The sequence below is a fragment of the Mus musculus genome, chromosome 1 (genome assembly GCF_000001635.26).
Source record: "Mus musculus strain C57BL/6J chromosome 1, GRCm38.p6 C57BL/6J".
Taxonomy (NCBI): Eukaryota; Metazoa; Chordata; class Mammalia; order Rodentia; family Muridae; genus Mus; species Mus musculus.
The window spans coordinates 85011328-85022376 of record NC_000067.6 but is presented as its reverse complement, the minus strand read 5'-3'; the positions used below and the strand labels follow the sequence as shown (position 1 = coordinate 85022376).

At 42.1% G+C, this 11049-nt stretch overlaps 1 pseudogene; it reads right to left on the bottom strand.

Moving 5' to 3' along the window:
• Rpl19-ps1 (ribosomal protein L19, pseudogene 1) lies at positions 9590-10291 on the bottom strand (annotated as a pseudogene).

Sequence of the window (11049 nt, the reverse complement as noted above, 5' to 3'; positions counted from 1 at the left end):
TTGATGGGGATTGCATTGAATCTGTAGATTGCTTTTGGCAAGATGGCCATTTTTACAATGTTGATCCTGCCAATCCATGAGCATGGGAGATCTTTCCATCTTCTGAGATCCTCTTTAATTTCTTTCTTTAGAGACTTGAAGTTCTTATCATACAGATCTTTCACTTCCTTAGTTAGAGTCACGCCAAGGTATTTTATATTATTTGTGACTATTGAGAAGGGTATTGTTTCCCTAATTTCTTTCTCAGCCTGTTTATCCTTTGTGTACAGAAAGGCCATTGACTTGTTTGAGTTAATTTTATATCCAGCTACTTTATTGAAGCTGTTTATCAGGCTTAGGAGTTCTCTGGTGGCATTTTTAGGGTCACTTATATATACTATCATATCATCTGCAAAAAGTGATATTTTGACTTCTTCCTTTCCAATTTATATCCCCTTGATCTCCTTTTGTTGTCTAATTGCTCTGGCTAGGACTTCAAGTACAATGTTGAATAGGTAGGGCGAGAGTGGACAGCCTTGTCTAGTCCCTGATTTTAGTGGGATTGCTTCCAGCTTCTCACCATTTGATGTTGGCTATTGGTTTGCTGAGGTGCTGAGAAGAAGGTATATCCTTTTGTTTTAGGATAAAATGTTCTGTAGATATCTGTTAAGTCCATTTGTTTCATCACTTCTGTTAGTTTCACTGTGTCCCTGTTTAGTTTCTGTTTCTATGATCTGTCCATTGGTGAAAGTGGTGTGTTGAAGTCTCTCACTATTATTGTGTGAGGTGCAATGTGTGCTTTGAGCTTTACTAAAGTTTCTTTAATGAATGTGGCTGCCCTTGTATTTGGAGCATAGATATTCAGAATTGAGAGTTCCTCTTGGAGAATTTTACCTTTGATGAGTATGAAGTGCCCCTCCTTGTCTTTTTTGATGACTTTGGGTTGGAAGTCAATCTTATCATATATTAGGATGGCTACTCCAGCTTGTTTCTTCATACCGTTTGCTTGAAAATTTGTTTTCCAGCCTTTCATTCTGAGGTAGTGTCTATCTTTTTCTCTGAGATGAGTTTCCTGTAAGCAGCAAAATGTTGGGTCTTGTTTGTGTAGCCAGTTTGTTAGTCTATGTCTTTTTATTGGGGAGTTGAGACCATTGATATTAAGAGATATTAAGGAAAAGTAATTGTTGCTTCCTGTTATTTTTGTTGTTAAAGTTGGCATTCTGGAGACTCGAGCCCCGGGCTACCTTGCCAGCAGAGTCTTGCCCAACACCCGCAAGGGCCCACACGGGACTTCCCACGGGATCCTAAGACCTCTGGTGAGTGGAACACAGCGCCTGCCCCAATCAAATCGCGCGGAACTTGAGACTGCGGTACATAGGGAAGCAGGCTACCCGGGCCTGATCTGGGGCACAAGTCCCTTCTGCTCGACTCCAGCCCCAGGCTACCTTGCCAGCAGAGTCTTGCCCAACACCCGCAAGGGCCCACACGGGACTCCCCACGGGACCCTAAGACCTCTGGTGAGTGGAACACAGCGCCTGCCCCAATCCAATCGCGCGGAACCTGAGACTGTGGTACATAGGGAAGCAGGCTACCCGGGCCTGATCTGGGGCACAAGTCCCTTCCGCTCGACTCGAGACTCGACCCCTGGTCTACCTTGCCAGCAGAGTCTTGCCCAACACCCGCAAGGGCCCACACGGGACTCCCCACGGGACCCTAAGACCTCTGGTGAGTGGAACACAGCGCCTGCCCCAATCCAATCACGCAGAACCTGAGACTGCGGTACATAGGGAAGCAGGCTACCCGGGCCTGATCTGGGGCACAAGTCCCTTCCGCTCGACTCGAGTCCCGGGCTACCTTGCCAGCTGAGTCGCCTGACACCCGCAAGGGCCCACACAGGATTCCACACATGATCCTAAGACCTCTAGTGAGTGGAACACAACTTCTGCCAGGAGTCTGGTTCGAACACCAGATATCTGGGTACCTGCCTTGCAAGAAGAGAGCTTGCCTGCAGAGAATACTCTGCCCACTGAAACTAAGGAGAGTGCTACCCTCCAGGTCTGCTTATAGAAGCTAACAGAGTCACCTGAAGAACAAGCTCTTAACAGTGACAACTAAAACAGCTAGCTTCAGAGATTACCAGATGGCGAAAGGCAAACGTAAGAATCCTACTAACAGAAATCAAGACCACTCACTATCATCAGAATGCAGCACTCCCACCCCACCTAGTCCTGGGCACCCCAACACAACCGAAAATCTAGACCCAGATTTAAGAACATTTTTCATGATGATGATAGAGGACATCAAGAAGGACTTTCATAAGTCACTTAAAGAATTACAGGAGAGCACTGCTAAAGAGTTACAGGCCCTTAAAGAAAAGCAGGAAAACACAGCCAAACAGGTAGAAATCATTAAAGAAAAACAGGAAAACACATCCAAACAGGTGATGGAAATGAACAAAACCATACTAGAACTAAAAGGGGAAGTAGACACAATAAAGAAAACCCAAAGCGAGGCAACGCTGGCGATAGAAACCCTAGGAAAGAGATCTGGAACCATAGATGCGAGCATCAGCAACAGAATACAAGAAATGGAAGAGAGAATCTCAGGTGCAGAAGATTCCATAAAGAACATCGACACAACAGTCAAAGAAAATACAAAATGCAAAAGGATCCTAACTGAAAACATCCAGGTAATCCAGGACACAATGAGAAGACCAAACCTACGGATAATAGGAATTGATGAGAATGAAGATTTTCAACTTAAAGGGCCAGCTAATATCTTCAACAAAATAATAGAAGAAAGCTTCCCAAACATAAAAAAAGAGATGCCCATGATCATACAAGAAGCCTACAGAACTCCAAATAGACTGGACCAGAAAAGAAATTCCTCCCGACACATAATAATCAGAACAACAAATGCACTAAATAAAGATAGAATATTAAAAGCAGTAAGGGAGAAAGGTCAAGTAACATATAAAGGAAGGCCTATCAGAATTACACCAGACTTTTCACCAGAGACTATGAAAGCCAGAAGAGCCTGGACAGATGTTATACAGACACTAGGAGAACACAAATGCCAGCCCAGGCTACTATACCCGGCCAAACTCTCAATTACCATAGATGGAGAAACCAAAGTATTCCACGACAAAACCAAATTCACACAATATCTTTCCACGAATCCAGCCCTTCAAAGGATAATAACAGAAAAGAAGCAATACAAGGACGGAAATCACGCCCTGGAACAACCAAGAAAGTAATCATTCAACAAACCAAAAAGAAGACAGCCACAAGAACAGAATGCCAACTCTAACAACAAAAATAAAAAGGAGCAACAATTACTTTTCCTTAATATCTCTTAATATCAATGGACTAAATTCCCCAATAAAAAGACATAGACTAACAGACTGGCTACACAAACAGGACCCAACATTCTGCTGCTTACAGGAAACCCATCTCAGGGAAAAAGACAGACACTACCTCAGAATGAAAGGCTGGAAAACAATTTTCCAAGCAAATGGACTGAAGAAACAAGCTGGAGTAGCCATTTTAATATCGGATAAAATCGACTTCCAACCCAAAGTTATCAAAAAAGACAAGGAGGGACACTTCATACTCATCAAAGGTAAAATCCTCCAAGAGGAACTCTCAATTCTGAATATCTACCCACCAAATGCAAGGGCAGCCACATTCATTAGAGACACTTTAGTAAAGCTCAAAGCATACATTGCACCTCACACAATAATAGTGGGAGACTTCAACACACCACTTTCTTCAAAGGACAGATCGTGGAAACAGAAACTAAACAGGGACACAGTGAAACTAACAGAAGTTATGAAACAAATGGACTTGACAGATATCTACAGAACATTTTATCCTAAAACAAAAGGATATAACTTCTTCTCAGCACCTCACGGGACCTTCTCCAAAATTGACCATATAATTGGTCACAAAACAGGCCTCAATAGATACAAAAATATTGAAATTGTCCCATGTATCCTATCAGACCACCATGGCCTAAGACTGATCTTCAATAACAACATAAATAATGGAAAGCCAACATTCACATGGAAACTGAATAACACTCTTCTCAATGATACCTTGGTCAAGGAAGGAATAAAGAAAGAAATTAAAGACTTTTTAGAGTTTAATGAAAATGAAGTCACAACGTACCCAAACCTATGGGACACAATGAAAGCATTTCTAAGAGGGAAACTCATAGCTCTGAGTGCCTCCAAGAAGAAACGGGAGACAGCACATACAAGCAGCTTGACAACACATCTAAAAGCCCTAGAAAAAAAGGAAGCAAATTCACCCAAGAGGAGTAGACGGCAGGAAATAATCAAACTCAGGGGTGAAATCAACCAAGTGGAAACAAGAAGAACTATTCAAAGAATTAACCAAATGAGGAGTTGGTTCTTTGAGAAAATCAACAAGATAGATAAAACCTTAGCTAGACTCACTAGAGGGCACAGGGACAAAATCCTAATTAACAAAATCAGAAATGAAAAGGGAGACATAACAACAGATCCTGAAGAAATCCAAAACACCATCAGATTTCTACAAAAGGCTATACTCAACAAAACTGGAAAACCTGGACGAAATGGACAAATTTCTGGACAGATACCAGGTACCAAAGTTGAATCAGGATCAAGTTGACCATCTAGACAGTCCCATATCACCTAAAGAAATAGAAGCAGTTATTAATAGTCTCCCAACCAAAAAAAGCCCAGGACCAGATGGGTTTAGTGCAGAGTTCTATCAGACCTTCAAAGAAGATCTAATTCCAATTCTGCACAAACTATTTCACAAAATAGAAGTAGAAGGTACTCTACCCAACTCATTTTATGAAGCCACTATTACTCTGATACCTAAACCACAAAAAGATCCAACAAAGATAGAGAACTTCAGACCAATTTCTCTTATGAATATCGATGCAAAAATCCTCAATAAAATTCTCGCTAACCGAATCCAAGAACACATTAAAGCAATCATCCATCCTGACCAAGTAGGTTTTATTCCAGGGATGCAGGGATGGTTTAATATACGAAAATCCATCAATGTAATTCATTATATAAACAAACTCAAAGACAAAAACCACATGATCATTTCGTTAGATGCAGAAAAAGCATTTGACAAGATCCAACACCCATTCATGATAAAAGTTTTGGAAAGATCAGGAATTCAAGGCCCATACCTAAACATGATAAAAGCAATCTACAGCAAACCAGTAGCCAACATCAAAGTAAATGGAGAGAAGCTGGAAGCAATCCCACTAAAATCAGGGACTAGACAAGGCTGCCCACTTTCTCCCTACCTTTTCAACATAGTACTTGAAGTATTAGCCAGAGCAATTCGACAAAAAAAGGAGATCAAGGGGATACAAATTGGAAAAGAGGAAGTCAAAATATCACTTTTTGCAGATGATATGATAGTATATATAAGTGACCCTAAAAATTCTACCAGAGAACTCCTAAACCTGATAAACAGCTTCGGTGAAGTAGCTGGATATAAAATAAACTCAAACAAGTCAATGGCCTTTCTCTATACAAAGAATAAACAGGCTGAGAAAGAAATTAGGGAAACAACACCCTTCTCAATAGTCACAAATAATATAAAATATCTCGGCGTGACTCTAACTAAGGAAGTGAAAGATCTGTATGATAAAAACTTCAAATCTCTGAAGAAAGAAATTAAAGAAGATCTCAGAAGATGGAAAGATCTCCCATGCTCATGGATTGGCAGGATCAACATTGTAAAAATGGCTATCTTGCCAAAAGCAATCTACAGATTCAATGCAATCCCCATCAAAATTCCAACTCAATTCTTCAACGAATTGGAAGGAGCAATTTGCAAATTTGTCTGGAATAACAAAAAACCTAGGATAGCAAAAAGTCTTCTCAAGGATAAAAGAACTTCTGGCAGAATCACCATGACAGACCTAAAGCTTTACTACAGAGCAATTGTGATAAAAACTGCATGGTACTGGTATAGAGACAGACAAGTAGACCAATGGAATAGAATTGAAGACCCAGAAATAAACCCACACACCTATGGTCACTTGATCTTCGACAAGGGAGCTAAAACCATCCAGTGGAAGAAAGACAGCATTTTCAACAATTGGTGCTGGCACAACTGGTTGTTATCGTGTAGAAGAATGCGAATCAATCCATACTTATCTCCTTGTACTAAGGTCAAATCTAAGTGGATCAAGGAACTTCACATAAAACCAGAGACACTGAAACTTATAGAGGAGAAAGTGCGGAAAAGCCTTGAAGATATGGGCACAGGGGAAAAATTCCTGAACAGAACAGCAATGGCTTCTGCTGTAAGATCGAGAATTGACAAATGGGACCTAATGAAACTCCAAAGTTTCTGCAAGGCAAAAGACACTGTCAATAAGACAAAAAGACCACCAACAGATTGGGAAAGGATCTTTACCTATCCTAAATCAGATAGGGGACTAATATCCAACATATATAAAGAACTCAAGAAGGTGGACTTCAGAAAATCAAATAACCCCATTAAAAAATGGTGCTCAGAACTGAACAAAGAATTCTCACCTGAAGAATACCGAATGGCAGAGAAGCACTTGAAAAAATGTTCAACATCCTTAATCATCAGGGAAATGCAAATCAAAACAACCCTGAGATTCCACCTTACACCAGTCAGAACGGCTAAGATCAAAAATTCAGGTGACAGCAGATGCTGGCGTGGATGTGGAGAAAGAGGAACACTCCTCCATTGTTGGTGGGAGTGCAGGCTTGTACAACCACTCTGGAAATCAGTCTGGCGGTTCCTCAGAAAACTGGACATAGTACTACCGGAGGATCCAGCAATACCTCTCCTGGGCATATATCCAGAAGATGCCCCAACTGGTAAGAAGGACACATGCTCCACTATGTTCATAGCAGCCTTATTTATAATAGCCAGAAGCTGGAAAGAACCTAGATGCCCCTCAACAGAGGAATGGATACAGAAAATGTGGTACATCTACACAATGGAGTACTACTCAGCTATTAAAAAGAATGAATTTATGAAATTCCTAGCCAAATGGATGGACCTGGAGGGCATCATCCTGAATGAGGTAACACATTCACAAAGAAACTCACACAATATGTACTCACTGATAAGTGGATATTAGCCCCAAACCTAGAATACCCAAGATATAAGATATAATTTGCTAAACACATGAAACTCAAGAAGAATGAAGACTGAAGTGTGGACACTATGCCCCTCCTTAGATTTGGGAACAAAACACCCATGGAAGGAGTTACAAAGTTTGGAGCTGAGATGAAAGGATGGACCATGTAGAGACTGCCATATCCAGGGATCCACCCCATAATCAGCATCCAAACGCTGACACCATTGCATACACTAGCAAGATTTTATTGAAAGGACCCAGATGTAGCTGTCTCTTGTGAGACTATGCCGGGGCCTAGCAAACACAGAAGTGGATGCTCACAGTCAGCTAATGGATGGATCATAGGGCTCCCAATGGAGGAGCTAGAGAAAGTAGCCAAGGAGCTAAAGGGATCTGCAACCCTATAGGTGGAACAACATTATGAACTAACCAGTACCCCGGAGCTCTTGACTCTAGCTGCATATATATCAAAAGATGGCCTAGTCGGCCATCACTGGAAAGAGAGGCCCATTGGACTTGCAAACTTTATATGCCCCAGTACAGGGTAACACCAGGGCCAAAAAGGGGGAGTGGGTGGGCAGGGGAGTGGGGGTGGGTGGATATCGGGGACTTTTGGTACAGCATTGGAAATGTAAATGAGTTAAATACCTAATAAAAAATGGAAAAAAAAAAGAAAAAAAAAGTTGGCATTCTGTTCTTGTGGCTGTCTTCTTTTAGTTTTGTTGAGGGATTATCTTCTTGTTTTTTCTAGGGCGTGGTTCCTGTCCTTGTATTGGTTTTTTTCTGTTATTATCCTTTGAAGGGCTGGATTCGTGGAGAGATAATGGGTGAATTTAGTTTTGTCGTGGAATACTTTGGTTTCTCCATCTATGGTAATTGAGAGTTTGGCTGGGTATAGTAGCCTGGGCTGGAATTTGTGTTCTCTTAGTGTCTGTATAACATCTGTCCAGGCTCTTCGGGCTTTCATAGTCTCTGGTGAAAAATCTGGTGTAATTCTGATAGGCTTGCCTTTATATGTTACTTGACCTTTTTCCCTTACTGCTCTTAGTATTCTATCTTTATTTAGTGCATTTGATGTTCTGATTATTATGTGTCGGTAGGAATTTCTTTTCTGTTCCAGTCTATTTGGAGTTCTGTAGGCTTCTTGTATGTTCATGGGCATCTCTTTCTTTAGATTTGGGAAGTTTTCTTCAATAATTTTGTTGAAGATGTTTGCTGGTCCTTTGAGTTGAAAATCTTCATTCTCATCAATTCCTATTATCCGTAGGTTTGGTCTTCTCATTGTGTCCTGGATTTCCTGGATGTTTTGAGTTAGGATCTTTTTGCATTTTCCATTTTCTTTGATTGTTGTGCCGATGTTCTCTATCGAATCTTCTGCACCTGAGATTCTCTCTTCCATCTCTTGTATTCTGTTGCTGATGCTGGCATCTATGGTTCCAGATTTCTTTCCTAGGGTTTCTATCTTCAGCGTTGCCTCACTTTGGGTTTTCTTTATTGTGTCTACTTCCCTTTTTAGGTCTAGTATGGTTTTGTTCATTTCCATCATCTGTTTGGATGTGTTTTCCTGTTTTTCTATAAGGGCTTCTACCTGTTTGGTTGTGTTTTCCTGTTTTTCTTTAAGGACTTGTAACTCTTTAGCAGTGTTCTCCTCTATTTCTTTAAGTGAGTTTAAATTCCTTCTTTATGTCCTCTACCATCATCATGAGATATGCTTTTAAATCCAGGTCTACCTTTTCAGGTGTGTTAGGGTGCCCTGGACTGGGCAAAGTGGGCGTTCTGGGTTCTGATGATGGTGAGTGGTCCTGGTTTCTGTTAGTAGGATTCTTACATTTACCTTTCGCCATCTGGCAATTTCTGGAGTTAGTTGTTATAGTTGTCTTTGTTTAGGGATTGTTCCTCTGGTGATTTTGTTACCCTCTATCAGCAGACGTGGGAGACTAGCTCTCTCCTCTGAGTTTCAGTGGTCAGAGCAGTCTCTGCAGGCAAGCTCTCCTCTTTCAGGGAAGGTGCACAGTTATCTGGTGTTTGGGCCTCCTCCTGGCTGAAGATGAAGGCCCAAAACAGGATCTTTCCCAGAAGCTGTGTTGCTTTGGCCAGGAAGGTGGTCGGTTGTCTGGAGCTGAAGATGGCGCCGCCTTAGAAGCTCTGTGGCTCTTGCCTGGCCCAGAAACTGCTGGCCTCTGTATTCCACACCCTCACCCATGCAGCCTGCCCTGTGCGGAGTCCCGGAACCAAGGTGGCTCCCTCCGGAGCCTGAGGCAGAAACCTCTCAGGCCGGGCGGACCCCTGTGCTCTCACCAGGAAGGTGGCCGGTTGTCTCTCTCCCAGAGTTCTTATCTCTTCCCAGAAGTTCTTCCTTCTACTTTCTGCCTTTGCTATAGGCCACTAGCTTTTTTTCCTTTTTCTTTTTTTAAAAAGAATTATTTATTTTATGTATATGAGTACACTGTCACTGTCTTTTTTTTTTTTTAACAGACAAAGGCTTGTTTTATTTTAAAGACTGATCCACATGAGGCCACAGCCAGGCCGCTATGTACAGACACAAGGGAAGCTTTATTTCTTGGTCTCCTCCTCCTTGGACAGAGTCTTGATGATCTCTTCCTTCTTGGCCTGGAGGCGCTCCTCCCAGCGCTTTCGTGCTTCCTTGGTCTTAGACCTGGGAGCCTCAGCCTGGTCAGCCAGGAGCTTCTTGCGGGCCTTGTCTGCCTTCAGCTTGTGGATGTGCTCCATGAGGATGCGCTTGTTTTTGAACACATTCCCTTTGACCTTCAGGTACAGGCTGTGATACATATGGCGGTCAATCTTCTTGGATTCCCGGTATCTCCTGAGAAGCCGGCGCAGGATCCTCATCCTTCTCATCCAGGTCACCTTCTCAGGCATCCGAGCATTGGCAGTACCCTTCCTCTTCCTTATGCCCATATGCCTGCCCTTCCGTCGGGCCAGGGTGTTTTTCCGGCAACGAGCCCGGGAATGGACAGTCACAGGCTTGCGGATGATCAGCCCATCTTTGATCAGCTTCCTGATCTGCTGACGGGAGTTGGCATTGGCGATTTCATTGGTCTCATTGGGATCCAACCAGACCTTCTTTTTCCCCCAGCGGAGGACACTAGAGGCAAGCCTCTTCTGTAGCCTGAGCATACTCATGGCTGCGGCCGCAGCAGCGAAAGGAAAGGCTGTCACTGTCTTCAGACACACCAGAAGAGGGCATCAGATCCCATTACAGGTAGTTGGGAGTCACCATGTGGTTGCTGGGAATTGAATTCAGGACTTCTGGAAGAGTAGTCAGTGCTCTTAAACACTGGTCCACCTCTCCAGCTCTTGTCGGTCAGCTTTTTAATAACACAATCAGAAGGTGAGAGAGGGAGTATTTACAAAACACTGAGACAGGAGATGCTTAACAATTTCAAAGTCCCACCTGTAACTGGATCTCTGCCAGTTCAGAAATCAGCATTATTATAATACAGAGACAACCTGTATATCTCTGGGTCAACCTGGTCTACAAAGTGAGTTCTAGAACAGCCAGGGCTTTTTACACAGAAAAATCCTGTCTTGAAAAGCTAAATCAATAAAAAATAAAATAAACAAATAAACAAACAAACAAATAGGTCAGTCTTGAAACCATATACACACAAACAATAAAGACTCAGCAAACTGTATTTAAATGTATTTGAACATATACATTCATATATGTATACATGGACATATACATACGTACATGTATGTGAATGTATTAGTCAGTACTATATTGCTATGAGGAGACACTATGACCCTGGCAACTCTTACAAAAGAAAACATTTAATTGGGGCTTGTTTACAGTTTCAAAAAATAGGTTTTCTCCATAGATGGAATAAGCCAATTCAAACCGAATTAAGAGTTGAAAAGGGCAGGTTTACCTTGGCAAGTTCATTGGCCCCAAGGAAGGAGGCCAAG